We start from the raw sequence: 15,124 nt of genomic DNA, 5'->3' as shown, positions 1-15,124 counted from the left end.
CATTGGAAACTGTCCGAGTTATAAGCATCCAAAGTGGCAAAATGAGGAATTTTTTTGGAAAAGTTGAGAAAATGTTAAGTCTTTGTACCTCAAATAACTTTTTCCACAGACAACTTAGCACATCGGCGTAGAATAACTTTTGGTAGCTAATGACCAGATCTATCCAAATATGTGCTACAATTGAAGATCCATTGGAAACTGACCGAGTTATAAGCATCCAAAGTGGCAAAATGAGGAATTTTTTTGGAAAAATTGAGAAAATGTTAAGTCTTTGTACCTCGAATAACTTTTTCCACAGACAACTTAGCACATCGGCGTAGAATAACTTTTGGTAGCTAATGACCAGATCTATCCAAATATGTGCTACAATTGAAGATCCATTGGAAACTGACCGAGTTATAAGCATCCAAAGTGGCAAAATGAGGAATTTTTTTGGAAAAGTTGAGAAAATGTTAAGTCTTTGTACCTCAAATAACTTTTTCCACAGACAACTTAGCACATCGGCGTAGAATAACTTTTGGTAGCTAATGACCAGATCTATCCAAATATGTGCTACAATTGAAGATCCATTGGAAACTGACCGAGTTATAAGCATCCAAAGTGGCAAAATGAGGAATTTTTTTGGAAAAGTTGAGAAAATGTTAAGTCTTTGTACCTCAAATAACTTTTTCCACAGACAACTTAGCACATCGGCGTAGAATAACTTTTGGTACCTAATGACCAGATCTATCCAAATATGTGCTACAATTGAAGATCCATTGGAAACTGACCGAGTTATAAGCATCCAAAGTGGCAAAATGAGGAATTTTTTGGAAAAGTTGAGAAAATGTTAAGTCTTTGTACCTCGAATAACTTTTTCCACAGACAACTTAGCACATCGGCGTAGAATAACTTTTGGTAGCTAATGACCAGATCTATCCAAATATGTGCTACAATTGAAGATCCATTGGAAACTGACCGAGTTATAAGCATCCAAAGTGGCAAAATGAGGAATTTTTTTAGAAAAATTGAGAAAATGTTAAGTCTTTGTACCTCAAATAACTTTTTCCACAGACAACTTAGCACATCGGCGTAGAATAACTTTTGGTAGCTAATGACCAGATCTATCCAAATATGTGCTACAATTGAAGATCCATTGGAAACTGTCCGAGTTATAAGCATCCAAAGTGGCAAAATGAGGAATTTTTTTGGAAAAGTTGAGAAAATGTTAAGTCTTTGTACCTCAAATAACTTTTTCCAAAGACAACTTAGCACATCGGCGTAGAATAACTTTTGGTAGCTAATGACCAGATCTATCCAAATATGTGCTACAATTGAAGATCCATTGGAAACTGACCGAGTTATAAGCATCCAAAGTGGCAGAATGAGGAATTTTTTTGGAAAAGTTGAGAAAATGTTAAGTCTTTGTACCTCGAATAACTTTTTCCACAGACAACTTAGCACATCGGCGTAGAATAACTTTTGGTAGCTAATGACCAGATCTATCCAAATATGTGCTACAATTGAAGATCCATTGGAAACTGACCGAGTTATAAGCATCCAAAGTGGCAAAATGAGGAATTTTTTTGGAAAAGTTGAGAAAATGTTAAGTCTTTGTACCTCGAATAACTTTTTTCACAGACAACTTAGCACATCGGCGTAGAATAACTTTTGGTAGCTAATGACCAGATCTATCCAAATATGTGCTACAATTGAAGATCCATTGGAAACTGACCGAGTTATAAGCATCCAAAGTGGCAAAATGAGGAATTTTTTAGGAAAAATTGAGAAAATGTTAAGTCTTTGTACCTCGAATAACTTTTTCCACAGACAACTTAGCACATCGGCGTAGAATAACTTTTGGTAGCTAATGACAAGATCTATCCAAATATGTGCTACAATTGAAGATCCATTGGAAACTGACCGAGTTATAAGCATCCAAAGTGGCAAAATGAGGAATTTTTTAGGAAAAATTGAGAAAATTTTAGGTCTTTGTACCTCGAATAACTTTTTCCACAGACAACTTAGCACATCGGCGTAGAATAACTTTTGGTAGCTGATGAGCAGATCTTTCTAAATCTGTGTTACAATTGAAGATCCATTGGTAACTTACCGAGTTATAAGCATCCAAAGTGGCAAAATGAGGAATTTTTTTGGAAAAGTTGAGAAAATGTTAAGTCTTTGTACCTCGAATAACTTTTTCCACAGACAACTTAGCACATCGGCGTAGAATAACTTTTGGTAGCTGATGAGCAGATCTTTCCAAATCTGTGTTACAATTGAAGATCCATTGGAAACTGACCGAGTTATAAGCATCCAAAGTGGCAAAATGAGGAATTTTTTTGGAAAAGTTGAGAAAATGTTAAGTCTTTGTACCTCAAATAACTTTTTCCACAGACAACTTAGCACATCGGCGTAGAATAACTTTTGGTACCTAATGACCAGATCTATCCAAATATGTGCTACAATTGAAGATCCATTGGAAACTGACCGAGTTATAAGCATCCAAAGTGGCAAAATGAGGAATTTTTTGGAAAAGTTGAGAAAATGTTAAGTCTTTGTACCTCGAATAACTTTTTCCACAGACAACTTAGCACATCGGCGTAGAATAACTTTTGGTAGCTAATGACCAGATCTATCCAAATATGTGCTACAATTGAAGATCCATTGGAAACTGACCGAGTTATAAGCATCCAAAGTGGCAAAATGAGGAATTTTTTTAGAAAAATTGAGAAAATGTTAAGTCTTTGTACCTCAAATAACTTTTTCCACAGACAACTTAGCACATCGGCGTAGAATAACTTTTGGTAGCTAATGACCAGATCTATCCAAATATGTGCTACAATTGAAGATCCATTGGAAACTGACCGAGTTATAAGCATCCAAAGTGGCAAAATGAGGATTTTTTTTGGAAAAGTTGAGAAAATGTTAAGTCTTTGTACCTCGAATAACTTTTTCCACAGACAACTTAGCACATCGGCGTAGAATAACTTTTGGTAGCTGATGAGCAGATCTTTCCAAATCTGTGTTACAATTGAAGATCCATTGGAAACTGACCGAGTTATAAGCATCCAAAGTGGCAAAATGAGGAATTTTTTTGGAAAAATTGAGAAAATGTTAAGTCTTTGTACCTCAAATAACTTTTTCCACAGACAACTTAGCACATCGGCGTAGAATAACTTTTGGTAGCTAATGACCAGATCTATCCAAATATGTGCTACAATTGAAGATCCATTGGAAACTGACCGAGTTATAAGCATCCAAAGTGGCAAAATGAGGAATTTTTTTGGAAAAGTTGAGAAAATGTTAAGTCTTTGTACCTCGAATAACTTTTTCCACAGACAACTTAGCACATCGGCGTAGAATAACTTTTGGTAGCTGATGAGCAGATCTTTCCAAATCTGTGTTACAATTGAAGATCCATTGGAAACTGACCGAGTTATAAGCATCCAAAGTGGCAAAATGAGGAATTTTTTTGGAAAAATTGAGAAAATGTTAAGTCTTTGTACCTCGAATCACTTTTTCCACAGACAACTTAGCACATCGGCGTAGAATAACTTTTGGTAGCTAATGACCAGATCTATCCAAATATGTGCTACAATTGAAGATCCATTGGAAACTGACCGAGTTATAAGCATCCAAAGTGGCAAAATGAGGATTTTTTTTTGAAAAGTTGAGAAAATGTTAAGTCTTTGTACCTCGAATAACTTTTTCCACAGACAACTTAGCACATCGGCGTAGAATAACTTTTGGTAGCTAATGACCAGATCTATCCAAATCTGTGTTACAATTGAAGATCCATTGAAAACTGACCGAGTTATAAGCATCCAAAGCGGCAAAATGAGGAATTTTTTTGGAAAAGTTGAGAAAATGTTAAGTCTTTGTACCTCGAATCACTTTTTCCACAGACAACTTAGCACATCGGCGTAGAATAACTTTTGGTAGCTAATGACCAGATCTATCCAAATATGTGCTACAATTGAAGATCCATTGGAAACTGACCGAGTTATAAGCATCCAAAGTGGCAAAATGAGGATTTTTTTTTGGAAAAGTTGAGAAAATGTTAAGTCTTTGTACCTCGAATAACTTTTTCCACAGACAACTTAGCACATCGGCGTAGAATAACTTTTGGTAGCTAATGACCAGATCTATCCAAATATGTGCTACAATTGAAGATCCATTGGAAACTGACCGAGTTATAAGCATCCAAAGTGGCAAAATGAGGAATTTTTTGGAAAAGTTGAGAAAATGTTAAGTCTTTGTACCTCGAATAACTTTTTCCACAGACAACTTAGCACATCGGCGTAGAATAACTTTTGGTAGCTAATGACCAGATCTATCCAAATATGTGCTACAATTGAAGATCCATTGGAAACTGACCGAGTTATAAGGATCCAAAGTGGCAAAATGGGTAAAATTTTACGGGGCAAAGCCAAGGGTAATTCTTTTTATCCCTCTAATAACTTCTAGCACAGACATTGAATCGCTTTGTGATGTACGGATGAAATGTAGCAAACAGTTGGAACTACCCATAAAATCTTAAAGATAGACGATCCAATGTATAGAACCGGAGTAATGTGCGATACATGGTGAAAAATCGAGTGAAAAATTAACTATAAACTGTTTTTCCTCAATAACTCGAATACTAGACGTCGGAGGGGGGTGCCGTAGAACAATTTTTTGTAGCCCTTGAAATTACCTTTCGAATGATATATAGTGGTTTTTTGGTCAAACAGTGACCCCGAGACTAGTAACGCTCCATACACAAAACCGCCTAAAAAGTTTTGGTTTTGCAAAATTTTGAAAAGTGCGTCAAAAAATTTTTTTCAAAAAGTACCAAATCGTGATCAGAACTCACTATAGACCATAAAAAGTGAAATCCGATGGTCATTTGCAACACTTGGTCAATCGAGAAAAATTTCACTTTTTTACTAGAGTCGGGTACCCTGAACGAAAAATCGCTCAAGTGATGGTTTTTGGCCAATAACTCGAATACTAGACGTCGGAGGGGGGTGCCGTAGAACAATTTTTTGTAGCCCTTGAAATTACCTTTCGAATGATATATAGTGGTTTTTTGGTCAAAAAGTGACCCCGAGACTAGTAACGCTCCATACAAAAAACCGCCTAAAAAGTTTTGGTTTTGCAAAATTTTGAAAAGTTCAAAAAAATTTTTTTTTCAAAAACTACTAAAACGTGATAAGAACTTACTATAGACCATGAAAAGTGATATCCGATGATAATTTGCAAAAGTTGGTAACTAGTAAAAAATTTCACTTTTTTACTAGAGTCGGGTACCCGTACATTGAACATTTTGTATGGAAGACAACACTTGGTGCACCAAACTTTGTACCGCGAATAACTTTTTTGCCCGGCATCGGAGCGCATGGTCGTGGAACAACTTTTTGTAGCGCGTCACGAGACGCATCTAATTCTGAAGAAAGATCGAGAAAATGTTGAAAATTGACCGAGTTATGGCAGGTGAAAGAAAAAGTTTAGGTCGCGAATAACTTTTTTGCCCGACATCGGAGCACATGGTCGTGGAAGACTTTTAGCTTGCATTTATCGAGATCTATCCAAATCACAAAGAAAATCCAAAATCGGTCGGTAAATGACTGAGATATGGGCAAAAATAGGTTGAAACGTGGCACCGGGGTTGAACGGGGTTGAAATAGGTTGAAATAGAGGTTTTTCGCGAATAACTTTTGTGCCCTACGTCTGAGCACATGGGTGTAGAATACTTTTTGGTAGAATTTCACGAGATGTAACTAAAACAGAAGAAATTTTGGAAAAATGTTGAAAATTCACCGAGTTACATCGAAGAATAGGTGCAAATGTGAACATTTTGTATGGAAAACAACAGTTGGTGCACCAAACTTTGTACCGCGAATAACTTTTTTGCCCGGCATCGGAGCGCATGGTCGTGGAACAACTTTTTGTAGCGCGTCACAAGACGCATCTAATTCTGAAGAAAAATCGAGAAAATGTTGAAAATTGACCGAGTTATGGCAGGTGAAAGAAAAAGTTTAGGTCGCGAATAACTTTTTTGCCCGACATCGGAGCACATGGTCGTGGAAGACTTTTAGCTTGCATTTGTCGAGATCTATCCAAATCACAAAGAAAATCCAAAATCGGTCGGTAAATGACTGAGATATGGGCAAAAATAGGTTGAAACGTGGCACCGGGGTTGAACGGGGTTGAAATAGGTTGAAATAGAGGTTTTTCGCGAATAACTTTTGTGCCCTACGTCTGAGCACATGGGTGTAGAATACTTTTTGGTAGAATTTCACGAGATGTAACTAAAACAGAAGAAATTTTGGAAAAATGTTGAAAATTCACCGAGTTACATCGAAGAATAGGTACAAATGTGAACATTTTGCATGGAAGACAACACTTGGTGCACCAAACTTTGTACCGCGAATAACTTTTTTGCCCGGCATCGGAGCGCATGGTCGTGGAACAACTTTTTGTAGCGCGTCACAAGACGCATCTAATTCTGAAGAAAGATCGAGAAAATGTTGAAAATTGACCGAGTTATGGCAGGTGAAAGAAAAAGTTTAGGTCGCGAATAACTTTTTTGCCCGACATCGGAGCACATGGTCGTGGAAGACTTTTAGCTTGCATTTGTCGAGATCTATCCAAATCACAAAGAAAATCCAAAATCGGTCGGTAAATGACTGAGATATGGGCAAAAATAGGTTGAAACGTGGCACCGGGGTTGAACGGGGTTGAAATAGGTTGAAATAGAGGTTTTTCGCGAATAACTTTTGTGCCCTACGTCTGAGCACATGGGTGTAGAATACTTTTTGGTAGAATTTCACGAGATGTAACTAAAACAGAAGAAATTTTGGAAAAATGTTGAAAATTCACCGAGTTACATCGAAGAATAGGTGCAAATGTGAACATTTTGTATGGAAAACAACACTTGGTGCACCAAACTTTGTACCGCGAATAACTTTTTTGCCCGGCATCGGAGCGCATGGTCGTGGAACAACTTTTTGTAGCGCGTCACAAGACGCATCTAATTCTGAAGAAAGATCGAGAAAATGTTGAAAATTGACCGAGTTATGGCAGGTGAAAGAAAAAGTTTAGGTCGCGAATAACTTTTTTGCCCGACATCGGAGCACATGGTCGTGGAAGACTTTTAGCTTGCATTTATCGAGATCTATCCAAATCACAAAGAAAATCCAAAATCGGTCGGTAAATGACTGAGATATGGGCAAAAATAGGTTGAAACGTGGCACCGGGGTTGAACGGGGTTGAAATAGGTTGAAATAGAGGTTTTTCGCGAATAACTTTTGTGCCCTACGTCTGAGCACATGGGTGTAGAATACTTTTTGGTAGAATTTCACGAGATGTAACTAAAACAGAAGAAATTTTGGAAAAATGTTGAAAATTCACCGAGTTACATCGAAGAATAGGTGCAAATGTGAACATTTTGTATGGAAAACAACAGTTGGTGCACCAAACTTTGTACCGCGAATAACTTTTTTGCCCGGCATCGGAGCGCATGGTCGTGGAACAACTTTTTGTAGCGCGTCACAAGACGCATCTAATTCTGAAGAAAAATCGAGAAAATGTTGAAAATTGACCGAGTTATGGCAGGTGAAAGAAAAAGTTTAGGTCGCGAATAACTTTTTTGCCCCACATCGGAGCACATGGTCGTGGAAGACTTTTAGCTTGCATTTGTCGAGATCTATCCAAATCACAAAGAAAATCCAAAATCGGTCGGTAAATGACTGAGATATGGGCAAAAATAGGTTGAAACGTGGCACCGGGGTTGAACGGGGTTGAAATAGGTTGAAATAGAGGTTTTTCGCGAATAACTTTTGTGCCCTACGTCTGAGCACATGGGTGTAGAATACTTTTTGGTAGAATTTCACGAGATGTAACTAAAACAGAAGAAATTTTGGAAAAATGTTGAAAATTCACCGAGTTACATCGAAGAATAGTTGCAAATGTGAACATTTTGTATGGAAAACAACAGTTGGTGCACCAAACTTTGTACCGCGAATAACTTTTTTGCCCGGCATCGGAGCGCATGGTCGTGGAACAACTTTTTGTAGCGCGTCACGAGACGCATCTAATTCTGAAGAAAGATCGAGAAAATGTTGAAAATTGACCGAGTTATGGCAGGTGAAAGAAAAAGTTTAGGTCGCGAATAACTTTTTTGCCCGACATCGGAGCACATGGTCGTGGAAGACTTTTAGCTTGCATTTATCGAGATCTATCCAAATCACAAAGAAAATCCAAAATCGGTCGGTAAATGACTGAGATATAGTCAAAAATAGAAATTGAAATGCGAATCGCGAGAAATCAGCCTGAAGGTAGGCAATTCGTATAAGCCATTCAAAGTATTAGAAGCTACTTTTTCGAATAACTTTTTCCACAGACAACTTAGCACATCGGCGTAGAATAACTTTTGGTAGCTGATGAGCAGATCTTTCCAAATATGTGCTACAATTGAAGATCCATTGGAAACTGACCGAGTTATAAGCATCCAAAGTGGCAAAATGAGGAATTTTTTTGGAAAAGTTGAGAAAATGTTAAGTCTTTGTACCTCGAATCACTTTTTCCACAGACAACTTAGCACATCGGCGTAGAATAACTTTTGGTAGCTAATGACCAGATCTATCCAAATATGTGCTACAATTGAAGATCCATTGGAAACTGACCGAGTTATAAGCATCCAAAGTGGCAAAATGAGGAATTTTTTTGGAAAAGTTGAGAAAATGTTAAGTCTTTGTACCTCGAATAACTTTTTCCACAGACAACTTAGCACATCGGCGTAGAATAACTTTTGGTAGCTAATGACCAGATCTATCCAAATATGTGCTACAATTGAAGATCCATTGGAAACTGACCGAGTTATAAGCATCCAAAGTGGCAAAATGAGGAATTTTTTTGGAAAAGTTGAGAAAATGTTAAGTCTTTGTACCTCGCATAACTTTTTCCACAGACAACTTAGCACATCGGCGTAGAATAACTTTTGGTAGCTAATGACCAGATCTATCCAAATATGTGCTACAATTGAAGATCCATTGGAAACTGTCCGAGTTATAAGCATCCAAAGTGGCAAAATGAGGAATTTTTTTGGAAAAGTTGAGAAAATGTTAAGTCTTTGTACCTCAAATAACTTTTTCCACAGACAACTTAGCACATCGGCGTAGAATAACTTTTGGTAGCTAATGACCAGATCTATCCAAATATGTGCTACAATTGAAGATCCATTGGAAACTGACCGAGTTATAAGCATCCAAAGTGGCAAAATGAGGAATTTTTTGGAAAAGTTGAGAAAATGTTAAGTCTTTGTACCTCGAATAACTTTTTCCACAGACAACTTAGCACATCGGCGTAGAATAACTTTTGGTAGCTAATGACCAGATCTATCCAAATATGTGCTACAATTGAAGATCCATTGGAAACTGACCGAGTTATAAGCATCCAAAGTGGCAAAATGAGGAATTTTTTTGGAAAAGTTGAGAAAATGTTAAGTCTTTGTACCTCGAATAACTTTTTCCACAGACAACTTAGCACATCGGCGTAGAATAACTTTTGGTAGCTAATGACCAGATCTATCCAAATATGTGCTACAATTGAAGATCCATTGGAAACTGACCGAGTTATAAGCATCCAAAGTGGCAAAATGAGGAATTTTTTTGGAAAAATTGAGAAAATGTTAAGTCTTTGTACCTCGAATCACTTTTTCCACAGACAACTTAGCACATCGGCGTAGAATAACTTTTGGTAGCTAATGACCAGATCTATCCAAATATGTGCTACAATTGAAGATCTATTGGAAACTGTCCGAGTTATAAGCATCCAAAGTGGCAAAATGAGGAATTTTTTTGGAAAAGTTGAGAAAATGTTAAGTCTTTGTACCTCAAATAACTTTTTCCACAGACAACTTAGCACATCGGCGTAGAATAACTTTTGGTAGCTAATGACCAGATCTATCCAAATATGTGCTACAATTGAAGATCCATTGGAAACTGACCGAGTTATAAGCATCCAAAGTGGCAAAATGAGGAATTTTTTTAGAAAAATTGAGAAAATGTTAAGTCTTTGTACCTCGAATCCCTTTTTCCACAGACAACTTAGCACATCGGCGTAGAATAACTTTTGGTAGCTAATGACCAGATCTATCCAAATATGTGCTACAATTGAAGATCCATTGGAAACTGACCGAGTTATAAGCATCCAAAGTGGCAAAATGAGGAATTTTTTTGGAAAAGTTGAGAAAATGTTAAGTCTTTGTACCTCGAATAACTTTTTCCACAGACAACTTAGCACATCGGCGTAGAATAACTTTTGGTAGCTAATGACCAGATCTATCCAAATATGTGCTACAATTGAAGATCCATTGGAAACTGACCGAGTTATAAGCATCCAAAGTGGCAAAATGAGGAATTTTTTTGGAAAAGTTGAGAAAATGTTAAGTCTTTGTACCTCGAATAACTTTTTCAACAGACAACTTAGCACATCGGCGTAGAATAACTTTTGGTAGCTAATGACCAGATCTATCCAAATATGTGCTACAATTGAAGATCCATTGGAAACTGACCGAGTTATAAGCATCCAAAGTGGCAAAATGAGGAATTTTTTTAGAAAAATTGAGAAAATGTTAAGTCTTTGTACCTCAAATAACTTTTTCCACAGACAACTTAGCACATCGGCGTAGAATAACTTTTGGTAGCTAATGACCAGATCTATCCAAATATGTGCTACAATTGAAGATCCATTGGAAACTGACCGAGTTATAAGCATCCAAAGTGGCAAAATGAGGAATTTTTCTAAAAAAATTGAGAAAATGTTAAGTCTTTGTACCTCAAATAACTTTTTCCACAGACAACTTAGCACATCGGCGTAGAATAACTTTTGGTAGCTAATGACCAGATCTATCCAAATATGTGCTACAATTGAAGATCCATTGGAAACTGACCGAGTTATAAGCATCCAAAGTGGCAAAATGAGGAATTTTTTTGGAAAAGTTGAGAAAATGTTAAGTCTTTGTACCTCGAATAACTTTTTCCACAGACAACTTAGCACATCGGCGTAGAATAACTTTTGGTAGCTAATGACCAGATCTATCCAAATATGTGCTACAGTTGAAGATCCATTGGAAACTGACCGAGTTATAAGCATCCAAAGTGGCAAAATGAGGAATTTTTTTTGGAAAAGTTGAGAAAATGTTAAGTCTTTGTACCTCGAATAACTTTTTCCACAGACAACTTAGCACATCGGCGTAGAATAACTTTTGGTAGCTAATGACCAGATCTATCCAAATATGTGCTACAATTGAAGATCCATTGGAAACTGTCCGAGTTATAAGCATCCAAAGTGGCAAAATGAGGAATTTTTTTGGAAAAGTTGAGAAAATGTTAAGTCTTTGTACCTCGAATAACTTTTTCCACAGACAACTTAGCACATCGGCGTAGAATAACTTTTGGTAGCTAATGACCAGATCTATCCAAATATGTGCTACAGTTGAAGATCCATTGGAAACTGACCGAGTTATAAGCATCCAAAGTGGCAAAATGAGGAATTTTTTTAGAAAAATTGAGAAAATGTTAAGTCTTTGTACCTCAAATAACTTTTTCCACAGACAACTTAGCACATCGGCGTAGAATAACTTTTGGTAGCTAATGACCAGATCTATCCAAATATGTGCTACAATTGAAGATCCATTGGAAACTGTCCGAGTTATAAGCATCCAAAGTGGCAAAATGAGGAATTTTTTGGAAAAGTTGAGAAAATGTTAAGTCTTTGTACCTCGAATAACTTTTTCCACAGACAACTTAGCACATCGGCGTAGAATAACTTTTGGTAGCTAATGACCAGATCTATCCAAATATGTGCTACAATTGAAGATCCATTGGAAACTGACCGAGTTATAAGCATCCAAAGTGGCAAAATGAGGAATTTTTTTGGAAAAGTTGAGAAAATGTTAAGTCTTTGTACCTCGAATAACTTTTTCCACAGACAACTTAGCACATCGGCGTAGAATAACTTTTGGTAGCTAATGACCAGATCTATCCAAATATGTGCTACAATTGAAGATCCATTGGAAACTGACCGAGTTATAAGCATCCAAAGTGGCAAAATGAGGAATTTTTTTTGGAAAAGTTGAGAAAATGTTAAGTCTTTGTACCTCGAATAACTTTTTCCACAGACAACTTAGCACATCGGCGTAGAATAACTTTTGGTAGCTAATGACCAGATCTATCCAAATATGTGCTACAATTGAAGATCCATTGGAAACTGACCGAGTTATAAGCATCCAAAGTGGCAAAATGAGGAATTTTTTGGAAAAGTTGAGAAAATGTTAAGTCTTTGTACCTCGAATAACTTTTTCCACAGACAACTTAGCACATCGGCGTAGAATAACTTTTGGTAGCTAATGACCAGATCTATCCAAATATGTGCTACAATTGAAGATCCATTGGAAACTGACCGAGTTATAAGCATCCAAAGTGGCAAAATGAGGAATTTTTTTGGAAAAGTTGAGAAAATGTTAAGTCTTTGTACCTCGAATAACTTTTTCCACAGACAACTTAGCACATCGGCGTAGAATAACTTTTGGTAGCTAATGACCAGATCTATCCAAATATGTGCTACAATTGAAGATCCATTGGAAACTGACCGAGTTATAAGGATCCAAATTCGCAAAATGAGGAATTTTTTGGAAAAGTTGAGAAAATGTTAAGTCTTTGTACCTCAAATAACTTTTTCCACAGACAACTTAGCACATCGGCGTAGAATAACTTTTGGTAGCTAATGACCAGATCTATCCAAATATGTGCTACAATTGAAGATCCATTGGAAACTGACCGAGTTATAAGCATCCAAAGTGGCAAAATGAGGAATTTTTTTGGAAAAGTTGAGAAAATGTTAAGTCTTTGTACCTCGAATAACTTTTTCCACAGACAACTTAGCACATCGGCGTAGAATAACTTTTGGTAGCTAATGACCAGATCTATCCAAATATGTGCTACAATTGAAGATCCATTGGAAACTGACCGAGTTATAAGCATCCAAAGTGGCAAAATGAGGAATTTTTTTGGAAAAGTTGAGAAAATGTTAAGTCTTTGTACCTCGAATAACTTTTTCCACAGACAACTTAGCACATCGGCGTAGAATAACTTTTGGTAGCTAATGACCAGATCTATCCAAATATGTGCTACAATTGAAGATCCATTGGAAACTGACCGAGTTATAAGGATCCAAATTCGCAAAATGAGGAATTTTTTGGAAAAGTTGAGAAAATGTTAAGTCTTTGTACCTCAAATAACTTTTTCCACAGACAACTTAGCACATCGGCGTAGAATAACTTTTGGTAGCTAATGACCAGATCTATCCAAATATGTGCTACAATTGAAGATCCATTGGAAACTGACCGAGTTATAAGCATCCAAAGTGGCAAAATGAGGAATTTTTTTGGAAAAGTTGAGAAAATGTTAAGTCTTTGTACCTCGAATAACTTTTTCCACAGACAACTTAGCACATCGGCGTAGAATAACTTTTGGTAGCTAATGACCAGATCTATCCAAATATGTGCTACAATTGAAGATCCATTGGAAACTGACCGAGTTATAAGCATCCAAAGTGGCAAAATGAGGAATTTTTTTGGAAAAGTTGAGAAAATGTTAAGTCTTTGTACCTCGAATAACTTTTTCCACAGACAACTTAGCACATCGGCGTAGAATAACTTTTGGTAGCTAATGACCAGATCTATCCAAATATGTGCTACAATTGAAGATCCATTGGAAACTGACCGAGTTATAAGCATCCAAAGTGGCAAAATGAGGAATTTTTTTGGAAAAATTGAGAAAATGTTAAGTCTTTGTACCTCGAATCACTTTTTCCACAGACAACTTAGCACATCGGCGTAGAATAACTTTTGGTAGCTAATGACCAGATCTATCCAAATATGTGCTACAATTGAAGATCCATTGGAAACTGTCCGAGTTATAAGCATCCAAAGTGGCAAAATGAGGAATTTTTTTGGAAAAGTTGAGAAAATGTTAAGTCTTTGTACCTCAAATAACTTTTTCCACAGACAACTTAGCACATCGGCGTAGAATAACTTTTGGTAGCTAATGACCAGATCTATCCAAATATGTGCTACAATTGAAGATCCATTGGAAACTGACCGAGTTATAAGCATCCAAAGTGGCAAAATGAGGAATTTTTTTAGAAAAATTGAGAAAATGTTAAGTCTTTGTACCTCGAATCACTTTTTCCACAGACAACTTAGCACATCGGCGTAGAATAACTTTTGGTAGCTAATGACCAGATCTATCCAAATATGTGCTACAATTGAAGATCCATTGGAAACTGACCGAGTTATAAGCATCCAAAGTGGCAAAATGAGGAATTTTTTTGGAAAAGTTGAGAAAATGTTAAGTCTTTGTACCTCGAATAACTTTTTCCACAGACAACTTAGCACATCGGCGTAGAATAACTTTTGGTAGCTAATGACCAGATCTATCCAAATATGTGCTACAATTGAAGATCCATTGGAAACTGACCGAGTTATAAGCATCCAAAGTGGCAAAATGAGGAATTTTTTTGGAAAAGTTGAGAAAATGTTAAGTCTTTGTACCTCGAATAACTTTTTCAACAGACAACTTAGCACATCGGCGTAGAATAACTTTTGGTAGCTAATGACCAGATCTATCCAAATATGTGCTACAATTGAAGATCCATTGGAAACTGACCGAGTTATAAGCATCCAAAGTGGCAAAATGAGGAATTTTTTTAGAAAAATTGGGAAAATGTTAAGTCTTTGTACCTCAAATAACTTTTTCCACAGACAACTTAGCACATCGGCGTAGAATAACTTTTGGTAGCTAATGACCAGATCTATCCAAATATGTGCTACAATTGAAGATCCATTGGAAACTGACCGAGTTATAAGCATCCAAAGTGGCAAAATGAGGAATTTTTCTAAAAAAATTGAGAAAATGTTAAGTCTTTGTACCTCAAATAACTTTTTCCACAGACAACTTAGCACATCGGCGTAGAATAACTTTTGGTAGCTAATGACCAGATCTATCCAAATATGTGCTACAATTGAAGATCCATTGGAAACTGACCGAGTTATAAGCATCCAAAGTGGCAAAATGAGGAATTTTTTTGGAAAAGT

The 15,124-nt window shown here is 36.7% G+C and overlaps 1 protein-coding gene across 1 annotated transcript in view; it reads right to left on the bottom strand.

Annotated features, from left to right (window-relative positions):
* The window catches only part of LOC125773265 (uncharacterized), a 41,825-nt gene extending 27,500 nt beyond the window's left edge, over positions 1–14,325 (bottom strand). The window contains exons 1-5 of the mRNA XM_049444315.1: positions 13,826–14,325; positions 9,670–10,047; positions 3,489–4,244; positions 2,167–2,732; positions 1,600–1,977 (exon numbers count right to left, since the gene is read on the bottom strand). The gene's annotated coding sequence lies outside the window, so the exon portion shown is untranslated. The remainder of the gene's footprint in view (positions 1–1,599; positions 1,978–2,166; positions 2,733–3,488; positions 4,245–9,669; positions 10,048–13,825) is intronic.
* Between the last annotated feature and the right edge of the window lie 799 nt (positions 14,326–15,124).

Source organism: Anopheles funestus, assembly GCF_943734845.2.
Source record: "Anopheles funestus chromosome X unlocalized genomic scaffold, idAnoFuneDA-416_04 X_unloc_26, whole genome shotgun sequence".
NCBI lineage: Eukaryota > Metazoa > Arthropoda > Insecta > Diptera > Culicidae > Anopheles > Anopheles funestus.
Note: the sequence above shows the minus strand (reverse complement) of the source record. Positions and strands in the feature narration are given on the sequence as shown.